The 21,999-nt window shown below is 55.3% G+C and overlaps 1 protein-coding gene across 2 annotated transcripts in view; it reads right to left on the bottom strand.

Moving 5' to 3' along the window:
* LOC106576570 (plexin-B2) overlaps window positions 1-21,999 on the bottom strand; it is a 236,580-nt gene that overhangs the window by 131,982 nt on the left and 82,599 nt on the right. The window lies entirely within an intron of this gene.

The raw sequence follows: 21,999 nt of genomic DNA, 5'->3' as shown, positions 1-21,999 counted from the left end.
ATCAAAGGTTAGTGCTGCATTTATCTGTGGTTTTGTTTTTTGTGACATTATATGCTAGCTTGAAAAATGGGTGTCTGATTATTTCTGGCTGGGTACTCTGCTGAATTAATCTAATGTTTTGCTTTCGCTGTAAAGCCTTTTTGAAATCGGACAGTGTGGTTAGATAAAGGAGAGTCTTGTCTTTAAAATGCTGTGAAATAGTCATATGTTTGAAAAATGGACGTTTTTGTATTTGAGGAATTTGTAATTCGCGCCACGCCCATCATTGGATATTGGAGCAGGTGTTCCGCTAGCGGAACGTCTAGATGTAAGAGGTTAAACAGCGTTTGACATGCTTCGAAGTACGGTAATGGAATATTTTGAAATTTTTTGTCACGATATGCGCCGGCGCGTCACCCTTCGGATAGTGTCTTGAACGCAAGAGCAAAACGCCGCTATTTGGATATAACTATGGATTATTTGGAACCAAAACAACATTGGGTGTAAAGTAGAAGTCCTGGGAGTGCATTCTGACGAAGAACAGCAAAGGTAATCCAATTCTTCTTATAGTAAATCTGAGTTTGGTGAGTGCCAAACTTGGTGGGTGTCAAAATAGCTAGCCATGATGGCCGGGCTATCTACTCAGAATATTGCTAAATGTGCTTTCACCGAAAAGCTATTTTAAAATCTGACATAGCGATTGCATAAAGGAGTTCTGTATCTATAATTCTTAAAATAATTGTTCTGTTTTTTGTGAACGTTTATCGGGAGTAATTTAGTAAATTCACCGGAAGTTTTCGGTGGGTATGCTAGTTCTGAACGTCACATGCTAATGTAAAAAGCTGGTTTTTGATATAAATATCAACTTGATTGAACAAAACATGCATGTATTGTATAACAATGTCCTAGGAGTGTCATCTGATGAAGATCATCAAAGGTTAGTGCTGCATTTAGCTGTGGTTTGGGTTTTTGTGACATAAAATGCTAGCTTGAAAAATGGGTGTGTGATTATTTCTGGCTGGGTACTCTCCTGACATAATCTAATGTTTTGCTTTCGTTGTAAAGCCTTTTTGAAATCGGACAATGTGGTTAGATAAAGGAGAGTTGTCTTTAAAATTGTGAAAAATTAAAGTTTTTGGATTTTTGAGGAGTTTGTAATTCGCGCCACGCCCTATCATTGGATATTGGAGCGGTGTTCCGCTAGCGGAACATCTAGATGTAAGAGGATATTAACAAACTATAGTTTTGGCAAGTCGGTTAGGACATCTACTTTGTGCATGACAAGTCATTTTTCCAACAATTGTTTACAGACAGAATATTTCACTTATAATTGACTGTATCACAATTCCAGTGGGTCAGAAGTTTACATACACTAAGTTGACTGTGCCTTTAAACAGCTTGGAAAACTCCAGAAAATGATGTCATGGCTTTAGAAGCTTCTGATAGGCTAATTGAAATCATTTGAGTCAATTGGAGGTGTACCTGTGGATGTATTCCAAGGTCTACCTTCAAACTCAGTGCCTCTTTGCTTGACATCATGGGAAAATCAAAAGGAATCAGCAAAGACCTCAGAAAAACAATTGTAGACCTCTACAAGTCTGGTTCATCCTTGGCAGCAATTTCCAAATGCCTGAAGGTACCACATTCATCTGTACAAATAGTACTCAAGTATTAACACCATGGGACTATTGGGTGAAAAGTGCAAATCAATCCCAGAACAGCAAAGGACCTTGTGAAGATGCTGGAAGTAACAGGTACAAAAGTATCTATATCCACAGTAAAACGAGTCCTATATCAACATAACCTGAAAGGCCACTCAGCAAGGAAGAAGCCACTGTATAAAATCCGCCATAAAAAAGGTCAGACTACGCTTTGCATCTGCACATGGGGACAAAGATTGTACTTTTTGGAGAAATGTCCTCTGGTCTGATGAAACAAAAATAGAACTGTTTGGCCATAATGACCATCGTTATGTTAGGAGGAAAAAGGGGGAGCCTTGCAAGCCGAAGAACACCATCCCAACCATGAAGCACGGGGGTGGCAGCATCATGTTGTGGGGGTGCTTTGCTGCAGGAGGGACTGGTGCACTTCACAAAATAGATGGCATCATGAGGGTGGAAAATGATGTGGATATATTGAAGCAACATCTCAAGACATCAGTCAGGAAGTTAAAGCTTGGTCGCAAATGGGTCTTCCATATGGACAATGACCCCAAGCATACTTCCAAAGTTGTGGCAAAGTGGCTTAAGGACAACAAAGTCAAGGTATTGGAGTGGCCATCACAAAGCCCTGACCTCAATCCCATAGAACATTTGTGGGCAGAACTGAAAAGGCGTGTGCGAGCAAGGAGGCCTACAAACCTGACTCAGTTACACCAGCTCTGTCAGGAAAAATTGACCAAAATTCACCCAACTTATTAAGGGAAGCTTGTGGAAGGCTACCCGAAACGTTTGACCCAAGTTAAACAATTTAAAGGCAACGCTACCAAATACTAATTGAGTGTATGTAAACTTCTGACCCACTGGGAATGTGATGAAAGAAATAAAAGCTGAAATAAATCACTCTATTATTTTTACTAGGATTAAATGGCAGGAATTGTGAAAAACTGAGTTTAAATGTATTTGGCTAAGGTGTATGTAAACTTCCAACTTCAACTGTATATATGCGAGTGAGCGAGTGAGCGAGTGAGTGAGAATAGAGCCTGTCTCTCTCAATAAAGATCTGTCCCCTATCCACTGTGGACTCTACTAACCACACACACAGTGTTGGAGAACATTTCTTAAACCCACACTACTTAGTCATTCCTCTCCTCTCTCTCCTGCTCTTTGTTAAGTCTCTGTGTTATTAGTATGTGAACAGGGCCAGCAGCTCAGCTGGGAAATTCTATGCTGCCATTTACACAGTATTCAATACCTGCCAGACCCACATTACTGCATTTACACACATCTTTATCATTTAACACTCTCTCTATAGATGTATGACTGTAATCCAGGCTGCTAAATCCCACCTGTTTACATGATTGACAAGGACTATTAATCAATCCCAGAGCCTGAAGTGGACCTAAATCCATCACCAGTCTGCTGGGAAATAGGGAAAGTTTGAAGAATGGAGAATATATTTACAGAGAAATCTTTCTCAGCAGGCTGTTTTAAGAAGAGAAAACAAATCGTTTGTGAAAGAGACAGCCTCCACCACCACCACTCGGCCGGGCCAGCCTCCACCACCACCACCACTCGGCCGGGCCAGCCTCCACCACCACCACCACTCGGCCGGGCCAGCCTCCACACCACCACCACCACTCGGCCGGGCCAGCCTCCACCACCACCACCACACTCGGCCGGGCCAGCCTCCACCACCACCACCACTCGGCCGGGCCAGCCTCCACCACCACCACCACTCGGCCGGGCCAGCCTCCACCACCACCACCACTCGGCCGGGCCAGCCTGCACCACCACCACCACCACTCGGCCGGGCCAGCCTGCACCACCACCACCACCACTCGGCCGGGCCAGCCTCCACCACCACCACCACTCGGCCGGGCCAGCCTCCACCACCACCACCACCACTCGGCCGGGCCAGCCTCCACCACCACCACCACCACTCGGCCGGGCCAGCCTCCACCACCACCACCACCACTCGGCCGGGCCAGCCTCCACCACCACCACTCGGCCGGGCCAGCCTCCACCACCACCACTCGGCCGGGCCAGCCTCCACCACCACCACCACTCGGCCGGGCCAGCCTCCACCACCACCACCACTCGGCCGGGCCAGCCTCCACCACCACCACCACTCGGCCGGGCCAGCCTCCACCACCACCACCACTCGGCCGGGCCAGCCTCCACCACCACCACCACTCGGCCGGGCCAGCCTCCCACCACCACCACTCGGCCGGGCCAGCCTCCACCACCACCACTCGGCCGGGCCAGCCTCCACCACCACCACTCGGCCGGGCCAGCCTCCACCACCACCACCACTCGGCCGGGCCAGCCTCCACCACTAACAGTAGCTGAGCACAAACACTCCTCTCTGCGCTTCCATCCCCTCTCCTCTCTCTCCTTCCATCCCCCTCTCCTCTCTCCATCCCCATTTCCTCTCCTCGTCTCTCTTTCCCCATCTCCTCTCGTCCCCTCTCCTCAACCCCCATCCCCTCAACCCCCCTTCTTCTCTACTTCCATCCCCTCAACCCTCCTCTCCTCTCAACCCCCCTTCTCCTCTCATCCCCCTTCTCCTCTTCTTCCATCCCCTCTCATCAACCCCCCTTCTCTACTTCTATCCCCTCTCAACCCCCCCTTCTCCTCAACCCCTCTCCTCCCCCCTTCTCAACCCCTCTCCTCTACTTCCACCCCCTATCCTCAACCCCCCTTCTCCTCAACCCCCCTCTCCTCTACTTCCATCCCCTATCCTCAACCCCCTTCAAATCAAATCAAATGTATTTATAAAGCCCTTCTTACATCAGCTGATGTCACAAAGTGCTGTACAGAAACCCAGCCTAAAACCCCAAACAGCAAGCAATGCAGGTGAAGAAGCACGGTGGCTAGGAAAAACTCCCTAGAAAGGCTGGAACCTAGGAAGAAACCTAGAGAGGAACCAGGCTATGAGGGGTGACCAGTCCTCTTCTGGCTGTGACGGGTGGAGATTATAACAGAACATGGTCTTCTCCTCAACCCACCTCCCCTCTCCTCCCATCCCCTCTCCTCAACCCCCCTCTCCTCCCATCCCCTCTCCTCAACCCCCCTCTCCTCCCATCCCATCCCCTCTTCTCAACCCTCCTCTCCTCTCCTCAACCCCCCTTCTCCTCTCCGCCCATCCCCCCCTTCTCCTCTACTTCCATCCCTTCTCCTCAACCCCCCTTCTCTACTTCTATCCCCTCTCAACCCCCCTTCTCCTCAACCCCCTCTCCTCTACTTCCATCCCCTATCCTCAACCCCCCTTCTCCTCAACCCCCCTCTCCTCTCCTCCCAACCCCTCTCCTCCCATCCCCTCTCCTCCCATCCCCTCTCCTCAACCCCCCTCTCCTCTCCTCCCATCCCCTCTCCTCAACCCCCCTCTCCTCTCCTCCCATCCCCTCTCCTCAACCCCCCTCTCCTCTCCTCCCATCCCCTCAACCCCCCTCTCCTCTCATCCCCGCTCCTCAACCCCACTCTCCTCCCAACCCCTCTCCTCAACCCCCCTCTCCTCTACTTCCATCCCCTCTCCTCAACCCCCCTCTCCTCTAATTCGATCCCCTCAACCCCCCTTCTCCTCAACCCACCTCTCCTCTACTTCTATCCCCTCTCCTCAACCCCCCATCCCCTCTCCTCAACCCCACTCTCCTCTCCTCCCAACCCCTCTCCTCAACCCCCCTCTCCTCAACCCCCCTCTCCTCTACTTCCATCCCCTCTCCTCAACCCCTCTCCTCTACTTCCATCCCCTCTCCTCAACCCCTCTCCTCTACTTCCATCCCCTCTCCTCAACCCCCCTCTCCTCTACTTCCATCCCCTCTCCTCAACCCCCCTCTCCTCAACCCCATCCCCCTCTCCTCTCCTCCCATCCCCCTCTCCTCAACCCCCCATCCCCTCTCCTCTCAATCATTGTGAAGGAGTCTATTTTTAATCTGTCCTTCGATCATCATTTCCTTTAAAGGATCAGGTTTATTAGTTTATGAAAAGTGATCTGGCCACAATAGGCATTAACTGATGCCAATATAAATGCAATTTCACAATGGGGAGGAATGAATGCAATGTGATGCGGGGAAAGTATTGAGTTGTGTGTGTCAGAATGCGAGCATCGGGGTGTGTGTACATGTGTGTGTGTGTGTGTGTCTACGTGCTCGTGCATCCCTGCAAGCTCGTGTATGTGAGTGATTGAGCTTGCATGCGAGAATGAATGTGTGTGTGTGTCAGTGTGTGTGTTGATTCAGCGGGAGGTGTGTCAGTCTCGTATTTCATTGAGTCCTTGTCTGAGAAACATTCTTCAGGCTGAATAGACGACTAAGAGCCCAATAGCACACTAGACCACACTAATGACAAGGGAGGGAGGGAGGGAGGGAGGGAGGGAGGGAGGGAGGGAGGGAGGGAGGGAGGGAGGGAGGGAGGGAGGGAGGGAGGGAGGGAGGGAGGGAGGGTGGAAAGCCAGTCAAAAGAAGTACACTGTATAGGGGATAGGGCCCCACATGGCCCCCTATCCCCTATACAGTGTACTTCTTCTGACCAGGCCTCATAGGGTTCTGGTCTAAAGTAGTGCACTACAAAGTGAATAGGGTTCCATGTGGGACACAACCCTGGACTGAGAAAGAAAAGCAGACTTACAGACAGGAGAGCGAAAGAAGACTAGGCTTCCCTGGAGAAACCACCCACCCCACCACCACCCACCCAACCACCCACCCCTCACCAAACCAACCAACCACCCACCCCCTCAAACCCAACCAACCAACCACCTCCTCACCAAACCACCCCACCATCAAACCAAACAACCACCCACCCCCTCAGCAAACCAACCAACCACCCCCTCCACCACCCCCTCACCAAACCACCCTACCATCAAACCAACCAACCAAACACCCACCCGCTCCCTCAGGTAACTAACCAACCAAGCGCCCACCCCACCCCCTCACCAAACCAACCAAGCGCCCACCCCCTCACCAAACCAACCAAGCGCCCACCCCCTCACCAAACCAACCAAGCGCCCACCCCCTCCCCAAACCAACCAAACACCCACCCCCTCACCAAACCAACCAAACACCCACCCCCTCACCCAACCACCACTACCCCCCAACCGACCCATCACCCACCAAACCACCCCCCAACCAACTCACCAACCCCCCAAACCAACCAACCATCCCCCCAACCAACCACCCACCCAACCCCCCTCTCTCTCCTTCCCCTCCCTCCTAGCTGAACACACCCTCTTTATTTCACATTAAGCTCCTTTTCTCTCCCTCACTTTCTCTCCATCTCTTCTCTCTCTCTTTCTGCTGCAACACAAAGCCCTTGTAATCCTGGTAGTCCAGGCTGGTCTCAGTTTCAACAGAGAAGAGAGCAGGAGAGAGAGGATCATGTAGACACAGTGAAAGAGAGAGGGGGAGAGAGAGGATCATGTAGACACAGTGAAAGAGAGAGGGGAGAGAGAGGATCATGTAGACACAGTGAAAGAGAGAGGGGGAGAGAGAGGATCATGTACTTCACCATCGCTTCCCCGTCGCTACATCGTTTCCCCGTCGCTACATCGCTTCCCCGTCGCTACATCGCTTCCCCGTCGCTACATCGCTTCCCCGTCGCTACATCGCTTCACCGTCCCTTCAGTAACTTTTCATGAGCACTTCAACTAGTCTTCTTACCATTGTGATTGTAGTAAAATGGTGAGAAGATTGTATTATGATTAAACCATTGGCCTGGGCCTGTAGCAAGTAGAACAGTAGCAAGTAGGCCAGACGTGTTCTGACATGTTTCTGAAGCCTGATCCCTCACTCTCTCACCCAATCTCAGCTGATGCCAGAAAACCTCCTCTCTGGCGTGGTGTGTGTGGGGAGATTGAGGAAGTGACTATTTTCTCGATAACAAAAGCCAAACTGGTGCGTCTGTAAATCTTTTAGGGATGAGCATATTCTCTTCACAAATCTTTCCATAATCATGGAGGAGGATCCCATAATGCAGCAGGCCCCACTAGAGACAGAGAGGCTGCTCTGTCTGTGTGCTCCACTGCTATCTCAGCCACATTTAACACAGCTTAAAATGGAATGTTGATTTGTCACGGCCTAGTTCCAATCCTGCACGGGGGGGGGGGGGGGATTGAGAGAGGGAAAGAGAGAGAGAGGGAAAAAACTGTGATGGAAAAAGGTATTTGATCCCCTGCTGATTTTGTACGTTTGCCCACTGACAAAGAAATGATCAGTCTATAATTTTAATGGTAGGTTTATTTGAACAGTGAGAGACAGAATAACACCAAAAAAATCCTGAAAAACACATGTCAAAAATGTTATAAATTGTACCTAAAATTGTACCTAAGAGAATACGAAGACAGACTTCACACAAAGACACACGCTGGAGGTTCTAACCTGGAGGAATACTAAGAGCTCTAGTCATGACACTGGGGCTCAGACGTGTTTAAACACCAGAGTCAAATTTCATTAGTCAACACATCACTCAGGGACAGAGAATCTCATGTGTGCCATCACACACACACCCTACACGCATCTCTGGTACCTGTGGAATATTATGCGTGTGGTATTCCAGTACTCATCCTCTCTGTCTGAGTCAGTCATGTTTGCAGGTTGTTATTCAATACCACCCATCCTGCTCCCTTTGCCTGCCTGCCCGCCCACCTGCCCGCCCGCCCGCCCGCCTGCCCGCCCGCCCGCCCGCCCGTCTGCCCGCCTGCCTGCCTGTCTGCCTGCGCGCGCCTGTCTGTCTGCCTGCGCGCGCCTGTCTGTCTGTCTGCCTGTCTGCCTGCCTGTCTGCGCGTCTGCACGTCTGCCTGCCTGCCTGTCTGCGCGTCTGCACGTCTGCCTGCCTGCCTGTCTGCGCGTCTGCACGTCTGCCTGCCTGCCTGTCTGCGCGTCTGCACGTCTGCCTGCCTGCCTGTCTGCGCGTCTGCACGTCTGCCTGCCTGCCTGTCTGCGCGTCTGCACGTCTGCCTGCCTGCCTGTCTGCGCGTCTGCACGTCTGCCTGCCTGCCTGTCTGCGCGTCTGCCTGCGTGCGTCTGTCTGTCTGTCCGCGTCTGCCCGCCTGCCCGCCTGCCCGCCTGCCCGTCTGCGTCTGTCCGCGTGCCCGTCTGCGTCTGTCCGCGTGCCCGTCTGCGTCTGTCCGCGTGCCCGTCTGCGTCTGTCCGCGTGCCCGTCTGCGTCTGTCCGCGTGCCCGTCTGCGTCTGTCCGCGTGCCCGTCTGCGTCTGTCCGCGTGCCCGTCTGCGTCTGTCCGCGTGCCCGTCTGCGTCTGTCCGCGTGCCCGTCTGCGTCTGTCCGCGTGCCCGTCTGCGTCTGTCCGCGTGCCCGTCTGCGTCTGTCCGCGTGCCCGTCCGCGTGCCCGTCCGCGTGCCCGTCCGCGTGCCCGTCTGCGTGCCCGTCTGCGTCTGTCCGCGTGCCCGTCTGCGTCTGTCCGCGTGCCCGTCTGCGTCTGTCCGCGTGCCCGTCTGCGTGCCCGTCTGCGTGCCCGTCTGCGTGCCCGTCTGCGTGCCCGTCTGCGTGCCCGTCTGCCCGCCCGTCTGCCCGCCTGTCTGCCCGCCTGTCTGCCTGCCTGCCTGTCTGCCTGCCTGTGGCCATGCGACAGAGGAGTAACGTGTTTGACATGGTAGAGACAGCCAGCCAGAGATTTACAGAGCAGAGTGATTATTACAGTCACTACGGTCAGGAGGTGACAGTGTGTAGCCAGCGGGACTCTCCCAGACTAACACAGTGTAGCCAGCTCCCAGACTAACACAGTGTGTAGCCAGCTCCCAGACTAACACAGTGTGTAGCCAGCCCCCAGACTAACACAGTGTGTAGCCAGCTCCCAGACTAACACAGTGTGTAGCCAGCTCCCAGACTAACACAGTGTGTAGCCAGCCCCCAGACTAACACAGTGTGTAGCCAGCTCCCAGACTAACACAGTGTGTAGCCAGCTCCCAGACTAACACAGTGTGTAGCCAGCTCCCAGACTAACACAGTGTGTAGCCAGATCCCAGACTAACACAGTGTGTAGCCAGCTCCCAGACTAACACAGTGTGTAGCCAGCGGGACTCTCCCAGACTAACACAGTGTAGCCAGCTCCCAGACTAACACAGTGTGTAGCCAGCTCCCAGACTAACACAGTGTGTAGCCAGCTCCCAGACTAACACAGTGTGTAGCCAGCTCCCAGACTAACACAGTGTGTAGCCAGCTCCCAGACTAACACAGTGTGTAGCCAGATCCCAGACTAACACAGTGTGTAGCCAGCTCCCAGACTAACACAGTGTGTAGCCAGCGGGACTCTCCCAGACTAACACAGTGTAGCCAGCTCCCAGACTAACACAGTGTGTAGCCAGCTCCCAGACTAACACAGTGTGTAGCCAGCTCCCAGACTAACACAGTGTGTAGCCAGATCCCAGACTAACACAGTGTGTAGCCAGCTCCCAGACTAACAGTGTGTAGCCAGCTCCCAGACTAACACAGTGTGTAGCCAGCTCCCAGACTAACACAGTGTGTAGCCAGCTCCCAGACTAACACAGTGTGTAGCCAGCTCCCAGACTAACACAGTGTGTAGCCAGATCCCAGACTAACACAGTGTGTAGCCAGCTCCCAGACTAACACAGTGTGTAGCCAGCTCCCAGACTAACACAGTGTGTAGCCAGCCCCCAGACTAACACAGTGTGTAGCCAGCTCCCAGACTAACACAGTGTGTAGCCAGCTCCCAGACTAACAGTGTGTAGCCAGCTCCCAGACTAACACAGTGTAGCCAGCTCCCAGAACGAGGCCCCAGCACCTATTCTCCCAGTAATGAGAACCAGATGTTGAGGTCTCACATCACACTGCCAATACACACACTAACACAAACATTAGTAGAAGGACGATATACCAATGTTTCCCCACACACACACACAGAGAGAGAGAGAGAGACACAGCTAACTATTGGACAAGTGTGGAGTGAAAAGAACCCGCCAGAGAGAGACTGAACCTTGACAGAAAGGAAACCCTCTGAGGTGGAGCGTTCAGAGATAGGCTTTATTTTCTCCCTCTTTCAAAAAGTTGAGTTTCTGTTAGAAACATCATGAAGCAGGGAGGGACTCAAACTGTTCATATAAATTATGTATAGCAGAAAAATCTGGACTGTTTTATTAGTTTCTTCTCCCCCTCTCCTTCCAGTCGGAGGCCTTCTCCCCCTCTCCTTCCAGTCGGAGGCCTTCTCCCCCTCTCCTTCCAGTCGGAGGCCTTCTCCCCCTCTCCTTCCAGTCGGAGGCCTTCTCCCCCTCTCCTTCCAGTCGGAGGCCTTCTCCCCCTCTCCTTCCAGTCGGAGGCCTTCTCCCCCTCTCCTTCTAGTCGGAGGCCTTCTCCCCTCTCCTTCCAGTCGGAGGCCTTCTCCCCCTCTCCTTCCAGTCGGAGGCCTTCTCCCCTCTCCTTCCAGTCGGAGGCCTTCTCCCCCTCTCCTTCCAGTCGGAGGCCTTCTCCCCCTCTCCTTCCAGTCGGAGGCCTTCTCCCCCTCTCCTTCCAGTCTGAGGCCTTCTCCCCCTCTCCTTCCAGTCGGAGGCCTTCTCCCCCTCTCCTTCCAGTCGGAGGCCTTCTCCCCCTCTCCTTCCAGTCGGAGGCCTTCTCCCCCTCTCCTTCCAGTCGGAGGCCTTCTCCCCCTCTCCTTCCAGTCGGAGGCCTTCTCCCCCTCTCCTTCCAGTCGGAGGCCTTCTCCCCCTCTCCTTCCAGTCGGAGGCCTTCTCCCCCTCTCCTTCCAGTCGGAGGCCTTCTCCCCTCTCCTTCTAGTCGGAGGCCTTCTCCCCTCTCCTTCTAGTCGGAGGCCTTCTCCCCCTCTCCTTCCAGTCGGAGGCCTTCTCCCCCTCTCCTTCCAGTCGGAGGCCTTCTCCCCCTCTCCTTCCAGTCGGAGGCCTTCTCCCCTCTCCTTCTAGTCGGAGGCCTTCTCCCCCTCTCCTTCCAGTCGGAGGCCTTCTCCCCTCTCCTTCTAGTCGGAGGCCTTCTCCCCCTCTCCTTCCAGTGGGAGGCCTTCTCCCCCTCTCCTTCCAGTCGGAGGCCTTCTCCCCCTCTCCTTCTAGTCGGAGGCCTTCTCCCCTCTCCTTCCAGTGGGAGGCCTTCTCCCCCTCTCCTTCTAGTCGGAGGCCTTCTCCCCTCTCCTTCCAGTCGGAGGCCTTCTCCCCTCTCCTTCCAGTGGGAGGCCTTCTCCCCCTCTCCTTCCAGTCGGAGGCCTTCTCCCCCTCTCCTTCTAGTCGGAGGCCTTCTCCCCTCTCCTTCCAGTGGGAGGCCTTCTCCCCCTCTCCTTCCAGTCGGAGGCCTTCTCCCCCTCTCCTTCCAGTCGGAGGCCTTCTCCCCTCTCCTTCCAGTGGGAGGCCTTCTCCCCCTCTCCTTCCAGTCGGAGGCCTTCTCCCCTCTCCTTCCAGTGGGAGGCCTTCTCCCCCTCTCCTTCCAGTCGGAGGCCTTCTCCCCTCTCCTTCTAGTCGGAGGCCTTCTCCCCCTCTCCTTCCAGTGGGAGGCCTTCTCCCCTCTCCTTCCAGTCGGAGGCCTTCTCCCCCTCTCCTTCTAGTCGGAGGCCTTCTCCCCCTCTCCTTCTAGTCGGAGGCCTTCTCCCCTCTCCTTCCAGTGGGAGGCCTTCTCCCCCTCTCCTTCTAGTCGGAGGCCTTCTCCCCTCTCCTTCCAGTCGGAGGCCTTCTCCCCCTCTCCTTCCAGTGGGAGGCCTTCTCCCCCTCTCCTTCCAGTCGGAGGCCTTCTCCCCCTCTCCTTCCAGTCGGAGGCCTTCTCCCCTCTCCTTCCAGTCGGAGGCCTTCTCCCCCTCTCCTTCCAGTCGGAGGCCTTCTCCCCCTCTCCTTCCAGTCGGAGGCCTTCTCCCCCTCTCCTTCCAGTGGGAGGCCTTCTCCCCCTCTCCTTCCAGTCTGAGGCCTTCTCCCCCTCTCCTTCCAGTGGGAGGCCTTCTCCCCTCTCCTTCTAGTCGGAGGCCTTCTCCCCTCTCCTTCCAGTCGGAGGCCTTCTCCCCTCTCCTTCCAGTCGGAGGCCTTCTCCCCTCTCCTTCTAGTCGGAGGCCTTCTCCCCCTCTCCTTCCAGTCGGAGGCCTTCTCCCCCTCTCCTTCTAGTCGGAGGCCTTCTCCCCCTCTCCTTCCAGTCGGAGGCCTTCTCCCCCTCTCCTTCCAGTCGGAGGCCTTCTCCCCCTCTCCTTCCAGTCGGAGGCCTTCTCCCCCTCTCCTTCCAGTCGGAGGCCTTCTCCCCCTCTCCTTCTAGTCGGAGGCCTTCTCCCCCTCTCCTTCTAGTCTGAGGCCTTCTCCCCCTCTCCTTCCAGTCGGAGGCCTTCTCCCCCTCTCCTTCCAGTCGGAGGCCTTCTCCCCTCTCCTTCTAGTCGGAGGCCTTCTCCCCCTCTCCTTCCAGTCGGAGGCCTTCTCCCCCTCTCCTTCTAGTCGGAGGCCTTCTCCCCCTCTCCTTCCAGTCGGAGGCCTTCTCCCCCTCTCCTTCCAGTCGGAGGCCTTCTCCCCTCTCCTTCTAGTCGGAGGCCTTCTCCCCCTCTCCTTCCAGTCGGAGGCCTTCTCCCCCTCTCCTTCTAGTCGGAGGCCTTCTCCCCCTCTCCTTCTAGTCGGAGGCCTTCTCCCCCTCTCCTTCCAGTCGGAGGCCTTCTCCCCTCTCCTTCCAGTCGGAGGCCTTCTCCCCCTCTCCTTCCAGTCGGAGGCCTTCTCCCCCTCTCCTTCCAGTGGGAGGCCTTCTCCCCCTCTCCTTCCAGTCGGAGGCCTTCTCCCCCTCTCCTTCTAGTCGGAGGCCTTCTCCCCCTCTCCTTCTAGTCGGAGGCCTTCTCCCCTCTCCTTCTAGTCGGAGGCCTTCTCCCCCTCTCCTTCCAGTCGGAGGCCTTCTCCCCCTCTCCTTCCAGTCGGAGGCCTTCTCCCCCTCTCCTTCCAGTCGGAGGCCTTCTCCCCCTCTCCTTCTAGTCGGAGGCCTTCTCCCCCTCTCCTTCTAGTCGGAGGCCTTCTCCCCCTCTCCTTCCAGTCGGAGGCCTTCTCCCCCTCTCCTTCCAGTGGGAGGCCTTCTCCCCCTCTCCTTCCAGTCGGAGGCCTTCTCCCCTCTCCTTCTAGTCGGAGGCCTTCTCCCCTCTCCTTCCAGTCGGAGGCCTTCTCCCCCTCTCCTTCCAGTCGGAGGCCTTCTCCCCTCTCCTTCTAGTCGGAGGCCTTCTCCCCTCTCCTTCTAGTCGGAGGCCTTCTCCCCCTCTCCTTCCAGTCGGAGGCCTTCTCCCCCTCTCCTTCTAGTCGGAGGCCTTCTCCCCCTCTCCTTCCAGTCGGAGGCCTTCTCCCCTCTCCTTCTAGTCGGAGGCCTTCTCCCCTCTCCTTCCAGTCGGAGGCCTTCTCCCCCTCTCCTTCCAGTCGGAGGCCTTCTCCCCTCTCCTTCTAGTCGGAGGCCTTCTCCCCTCTCCTTCTAGTCGGAGGCCTTCTCCCCCTCTCCTTCCAGTCGGAGGCCTTCTCCCCCTCTCCTTCTAGTCGGAGGCCTTCTCCCCCTCTCCTTCCAGTCGGAGGCCTTCTCCCCTCTCCTTCTAGTCGGAGGCAGCAATGACTTGCAGCTCCTAAATAAAGAATCACAATATATTCCAGAGGAATAACCAACAGGGAACTGGCAGAGCCTTCACAACTACAGCCTCCCTCACATTACCTATCAACTACAGCCTCCCTCACATTACCTATCAACTACAGCCTCCCTCACATTACCTATCAACTACAGCCTCCCTCACATTACCTATCAACTACAGCCTCCCTCACATTACCTATCAACTACAGCCTCCCACACATTAACTGTGAACAACAGAACGACAGTCTCCCTCATATTAACTGTGAACAACAAAACTACAGTCTCCCTCATATTAACTGTGAACAACAAAACTACAGTCTCCCTCACATTAACTGTGAACACATACCTGATAGATGAATGGGAGGATGGATGAAATGATATTTGACCCCCCCCCCCCCACACAAACACACACGCACACGCGGATACACACTCGTGGACACATCACATATGGATGGATTGTGGATACACAGAGAGTCTTGGCTGGTGTTGAAGGTGGGGGAGCAGAATTGAAGCAGTTAGAGGCTATGCCTCAGAGGGTGACACATCCCCGGGACACAACCCAAAGAGCTCAGCCTCTCTCCTGTGGAGCTGGCTGAGGAGAAGACCCTACACACACAGCCAAGTGACATCATTACCATGCGTACATCCAACAGCAGTCCAGATGAAGAGAGAGGGCGAGACGAGCAGAGTGGTGAGGTAACGAGAGAGAGAGAGAGAGAGAGAGAGAGAGACGAGCAGAGTGGTGAGGTAACGAGAGAGACGAGCAGAGTGGTGAGGTAACGAGAGAGACGAGCAGAGAGGTGAGGTAACGAGAGAGACGAGCAGAGAGGTGAGGTAACGAGAGAGACGAGCAGAGTGGTGAGGTAACGAGAGAGACGAGCAGAGTGGTGAGGTAACGAGAGAGACGAGCAGAGTGGTGAGGTAACGAGAGAGACGAGCAGAGTGGTGAGGTAACGAGAGAGACGAGCAGAGTGGTGAGGTAACGAGAGAGACGAGCAGAGTGGTGAGGTAACGAGAGAGACGAGCAGAGTGGTGAGGTAACGAGAGAGACGAGCAGAGTGGTGAGGTAACGAGCGAGACGAGCAGAGAGGTGAGGTAACGAGCGAGACGAGCAGAGTGTTGAGGTAACGAGAGAGACGAGCAGAGAGGTGAGGTAACGAGAGAGACGAGCAGAGTGGTGAGGTAACGAGAGAGACGAGCAGAGTGGTGAGGTAACGAGAGAGACGAGCAGAGTGGTGAGGTAACGAGAGAGACGAGCAGAGTGGTGAGGTAACGAGAGAGACGAGCAGAGTGGTGAGGTAACGAGAGAGACGAGCAGAGTGGTGAGGTAACGAGAGAGACGAGCAGAGTGGTGAGGTAACGAGAGAGACGAGCAGAGTGTTGAGGTAACGAGAGAGACGAGCAGAGTGTTGAGGTAACGAGAGAGACGAGCAGAGTGGTGAGGTAACGAGAGAGACGAGCAGAGTGGTGAGGTAACGAGAGAGACGAGCAGAGTGGTGAGGTAACGAGAGAGACGAGCAGAGAGGTGAGGTAACGAGCGAGACGAGCAGAGAGGTGAGGTAACGAGCGAGACGAGCAGAGTGGTGAGGTAACGAGCGAGACGAGCAGAGTGGTGAGGTAACGAGCGAGACGAGCAGAGTGGTGAGGTAACGAGAGAGAGAGACGAGCAGAGTGGTGAGGTAACGAGAGAGAGAGACGAGCAGAGTGGTGAGGTAACGAGAGAGAGAGACGAGCAGAGCGGTGAGGTAACGAGAGAGAGAGACGAGCAGAGCGGTGAGGTAACGAGAGAGAGAGACGAGCAGAGCGGTGAGGTAACGAGAGAGAGAGACGAGCAGAGCGGTGAGGTAACGAGAGAGAGAGACGAGCAGAGCGGTGAGGTAACGAGAGAGAGAGAGAGAGAGACGAGCAGAGCGGTGAGGTAACGAGAGAGACGAGCAGAGCGGTGAGGTAACGAGAGAGACGAGCAGAGCGGTGAGGTAACGAGAGAGACGAGCAGAGCGGTGAGGTAACGAGAGAGACGAGCAGAGCGGTGAGGTAACGAGAGAGACGAGCAGAGCGGTGAGGTAACAGAGAGACGAGTAGAGCGGTGAGGTAACGAGAGAGACGAGCAGAGCGGTGAGGTAACGAGAGAGACGAGCAGAGCGGTGAGGTAACGAGAGAGACGAGCAGAGCGGTGAGGTAACGAGAGAGACGAGCAGAGTGGTGAGGTAACGAGAGAGAGAGAGACTACTGATGAAAAGTAACTCATGACTAACACATACAACCTGTCACACAGTCCCAGCAGGAATACATGTTACTGTCCCTTTAAAACATGACTAACACATACAACCTGTCACACAGTCCCAGCAGGAATACATGTTACTGTCCCTTTAAAACATGACTAACACATACAACCTGTCACACAGTCCCAAAAGGAATACATGTTACTGTCCCTTTAAAACACGCATTCTAAATATCTAACTATTGTACACATTCTACACACAGTCCCATCTGGTTGGCATGAATAAGTCCCATACTTCCCCCTTTAATGTGTGTGTGTGTATGTATATATGTGTGTGCGCGCGCGTGTATGTGTGTGTGTGTGTGTGTGTGTGTGTGCGCACATGCCAACCTCCCACAGTGAAAACAGACAGGGGATTTTCCACATTCCTCTATGGAGAGCCGACCACACCCTCCCAGCTGACCTCTAGTAACCAGGGTCATAAAGCCTACCGTGTTCACAGGCCAACATCGGCCCAGTCACTCACACACTCACTATGTTCACCAGCCCCCAGCGGACCAGTCACACACTCACTATGTTCACCAGCCCCCAGCGGACCAGTCACACACTCACTATGTTCACCAGCCCCCATCGGACCAGTCACACACTCACTATGTTCACCAGTCCCCAGCGGACCAGTCACACACTCACTATGTTCACCAGCCCCCAGCGGACCAGTCACACACTCACTATGTTCACCAGCCACCAGCGGACCAGTCACACACTCACTATGTTCACCAGCCCCCAGCGGACCAGTCACTCACACACTCACTATGTTCACCAGCCCCCAGCGGACCAGTCACTCACACACTCACTATGTTCACCAGCCCCCAGCGGACCAGTCACACACTCACTATGTTCACCAGCCCCCAGCGGACCAGTCACACACTCACTATGTTCACCAGCCCCCAGCAGACCAGTCACACTCACTATGTTCACCAGTCCCCAGCGGACCAGTCACACACACACTCACTATGTTCACCAGCCCCCAGCAGACCAGTCACACACACACTCACTATGTTCACCAGTCCCCAGCGGACCAGTTACTCACAAACTCATCACTATGTTCACCAGCCCCCAGCGGACCAGTCACACACTCACTATGTTCACCAGCCCCCAGTGGACCAGTCACACACTCACTATGTTCACCAGCCCCCAGCGGACCAGTCACACACTCACTATGTTCACCAGCCCCCAGCAGACCAGTCACACACACACTCACTATGTTCACCAGCCCCTAGCGGACCAGTTACTCACACACTCATCACTATGTTCACCAGCCCCCAGCGGACCAGTCACACACTCATCACTATGTTCACCAGCCCCCAGTGGACCAGTCACACACTCACTATGTTCACCAGCCCCCAGCGGACCAGTCACACACTCACTATGTTCACCAGCCCCCAGCGGACCAGTCACACACTCACTATGTTCACCAGCCCCCAGCGGACCAGTCACTCACACACTCACTATGTTCACCAGCCCCCAGCGGACCAGTCACTCACACACTCACTATGTTCACCAGCCCCCAGCGGACCAGTCACACACTCACTATGTTCACCAGCCCCCAGCGGACCAGTCACACACTCACTATGTTCACCAGCCCCCAGCGGACCAGTCACACACTCACTATGTTCACCAGCCCCCAGCGGACCAGTCACTCACACACTCACTATGTTCACCAGCCCCCAGCGGACCAGTCACTCACACACTCACTATGTTCACCAGCCCCCAGCGGACCAGTCACACACTCACTATGTTCACCAGCCCCCAGCGGACCAGTCACACACTCACTATGTTCACCAGCCCCCAGCAGACCAGTCACACTCACTATGTTCACCAGTCCCCAGCGGACCAGTCACACACACACTCACTATGTTCACCAGCCCCCAGCAGACCAGTCACACACACACTCACTATGTTCACCAGTCCCCAGCGGACCAGTTACTCACACACTCATCACTATGTTCACCAGCCCCCAGCGGACCAGTCACACACTCACTATGTTCACCAGCCCCCAGCAGACCAGTCACACACTCACTATGTTCACCAGCCCCCAGCGGACCAGTCACACACTCACTATGTTCACCAGCCCCCAGCGGACCAGTCACACACTCACTATGTTCACCAGCCCCCATCGGACCAGTCACACACTCACTATGTTCACCAGCCCCCAGCGGACCAGTCACACACTCACTATGTTCACCAGCCCCCAGCGGACCAGTCACACACTCACTATGTTCACCAGCCCCCAGCGGACCAGTCACACACTCACTATGTTCACCAGCCCCCAGCGGACCAGTCACTCACACACTCACTATGTTCACCAGCCCCCAGCGGACCAGTCACTCACACACTCACTATGTTCACCAGCCCCCAGCGGACCAGTCACACACTCACTATGTTCACCAGCCCCCAGCGGACCAGTCACACACTCACTATGTTCACCAGCCCCCAGCAGACCAGTCACACTCACTATGTTCACCAGTCCCCAGCGGACCAGTCACACACACACTCACTATGTTCACCAGCCCCCAGCAGACCAGTCACACACACACTCACTATGTTCACCAGTCCCCAGCGGACCAGTTACTCACACACTCATCACTATGTTCACCAGCCCCCAGCGGACCAGTCACACACTCACTATGTTCACCAGCCCCCAGCGGACCAGTCACACACTCACTATGTTCACCAGCCCCCAGCGGACCAGTCACACACTCACTATGTTCACCAGCCCCCAGCGGACCAGTCACACACTCACTATGTTCACCAGCCCCCATCGGACCAGTCACACACTCACTATGTTCACCAGTCCCCAGCGGACCAGTCACACACTCACTATGTTCACCAGCCCCCAGCGGACCAGTCACACACTCACTATGTTCACCAGCCCCCAGCGGACCAGTCACACACTCACTATGTTCACCAGCCCCCAGCGGACCAGTCACTCACACACTCACTATGTTCACCAGCCCCCAGCGGACCAGTCACTCACACACTCACTATGTTCACCAGCCCCCAGCGGACCAGTCACACACTCACTATGTTCACCAGCCCCCAGCGGACCAGTCACACACTCACTATGTTCACCAGCCCCCAGCAGACCAGTCACACTCACTATGTTCACCAGTCCCCAGCAGACCAGTCACACACACACTCACTATGTTCACCAGCCCCCAGCAGACCAGTCACACACACACTCACTATGTTCACCAGTCCCCAGCGGACCAGTTACTCACACACTCATCACTATGTTCACCAGCCCCCAGCGGACCAGTCACACACTCACTATGTTCACCAGCCCCCAGCAGACCAGTCACACACTCACTATGTTCACCAGCCCCCAGCGGACCAGTCACTCACACACTCACTATGTTCACCAGCCCCCAGCAGACCAGTCACACACTCACTATGTTCACCAGCCCCCAGCGGACCAGTCACTCACACCCCCACTATGTTCACCAGCCCCCAGCGGACCACTCACACACTCACTATGTTCACCAGCCCCCAGCGGACCAGTCACACACTCACTATGTTCACCAGCCCCCAGCGGACCAGTCACACACTCACTATGTTCACCAGCCCCCAGCGGACCAGTCACTCACACACTCACTATGTTCACCAGCCCCCAGCGGACCAGTCACTCACACACTCACTATGTTCACCAGCCCCCAGCGGACCAGTCACTCACACACTCACTATGTTCACCAGCCCCCAGCGGACCAGTCACACACTCACTATGTTCACCAGTCCCCAGCGGACCAGTCACACACTCACTATGTTCACCAGCCCCCAGCGGACCAGTCACACACTCACTATGTTCACCAGCCCCCAGCGGACCAGTCACACACTCACTATGTTCACCAGCCCCCAGCGGACCAGTCACTCACACACTCACTATGTTCACCAGCCCCCAGCGGACCAGTCACTCACACACTCACTATGTTCACCAGCCCCCAGCGGACCAGTCACTCACACACTCACTATGTTCACCAGCCCCCAGCGGACCAGTCACACACTCACTATGTTCACCAGCCCCCAGCGGACCAGTCACACACTCACTATGTTCACCAGCCCCCAGCAGACCAGTCACACTCACTATGTTCACCAGTCCCCAGCGGACCAGTCACTCACACACTCACTATGTTCACCAGCCCCCAGCGGACCAGTCACTCACACACTCACTATGTTCACCAGCCCCCAGCGTAATAGTCACACACTCACTATGTTCACCAGTCCCCAGCGGACCAGTCACACACTCACTATGTTCACCAGCCCCCAGCGGACCAGTCACTCACACACTCACTATGTTCACCAGCCCCCAGCGGACCAGTCACTCACACACTCACTATGTTCACCAGCCCCCAGCGGACCAGTCACTCACACACTCACTATGTTCACCAGCCCCCAGCGGACCAGTCACTCACACACTCACTATGTTCACCAGCCCCCAGCGGACCAGTCACACACTCACTATGTTCACCAGCCCCCAGCGGACCAGTCACACACTCACTATGTTCACCAGCCCCCAGCAGACCAGTCACACTCACTATGTTCACCAGTCCCCAGCGGACCAGTCACACTCACTATGTTCACCAGTCCCCAGCGGACCAGTCACACACACACTCACTATGTTCACCAGCCCCCAGCAGACCAGTCACACACACACTCACTATGTTCACCAGTCCCCAGCGGACCAGTTACTCACACACTCACTATGTTCACCAGCCCCCAGCGGACCAGTCACACACTCACTATGTTCACCAGCCCCCAGCGGACCAGTCACTCACACACTCACTATGTTCACCAGCCCCCAGCGGACCAGTCACACACTCACTATGTTCACCAGCCCCCAGTGGACCAGTCACACACTCACTATGTTCACCAGCCCCCAGCGGACCAGTCACACACTCACTATGTTCACCAGCCCCCTGCGGACCAGTCACACACTCACTATGTTCACCAGCCCCCAGCGGACCAGTCACTCACACACTCACTATGTTCACCAGCCCCCAGCGGACCAGTCACTCACACACTCACTATGTTCACCAGCCCCCAGCGGACCAGTCACACACTCACTATGTTCACCAGCCCCCAGCGGACCAGTCACACACTCACTATGTTCACCAGCCCCCAGCGGACCAGTCACTCACACACTCACTATGTTCACCAGCCCCCAGCGGACCAGTCACTCACACACTCACTATGTTCACCAGCCCCCAGCGGACCAGTCACACACTCACTATGTTCACCAGCCCCCAGCGGACCAGTCACTCACACACTCACTATGTTCACCAGCCCCCAGCGGACCAGTCACTCACACACTCACTATGTTCACCAGCCCCCAGCGGACCAGTCACACACTCACTATGTTCACCAGCCCCCAGCGGACCAGTCACACACTCACTATGTTCACCAGCCCCCAGCGGACCAGTCACACACTCACTATGTTCACCAGCCCCCAGCAGACCAGTCACACACTCACTATGTTCACCAGTCCCCAGCGGACCAGTTACTCACACACTCACTATGTTCACCAGCCCCCAGCAGACCAGTCACACACTCACTATGTTCACCA

The sequence above is a fragment of the Salmo salar genome, chromosome 17, assembly GCF_965601325.2.
Source record: "Salmo salar chromosome 17, fSalSal1, whole genome shotgun sequence".
Lineage (NCBI taxonomy): Eukaryota > Metazoa > Chordata > Actinopteri > Salmoniformes > Salmonidae > Salmo > Salmo salar.
This window is presented reverse-complemented; position numbering and strand designations above follow the sequence as displayed.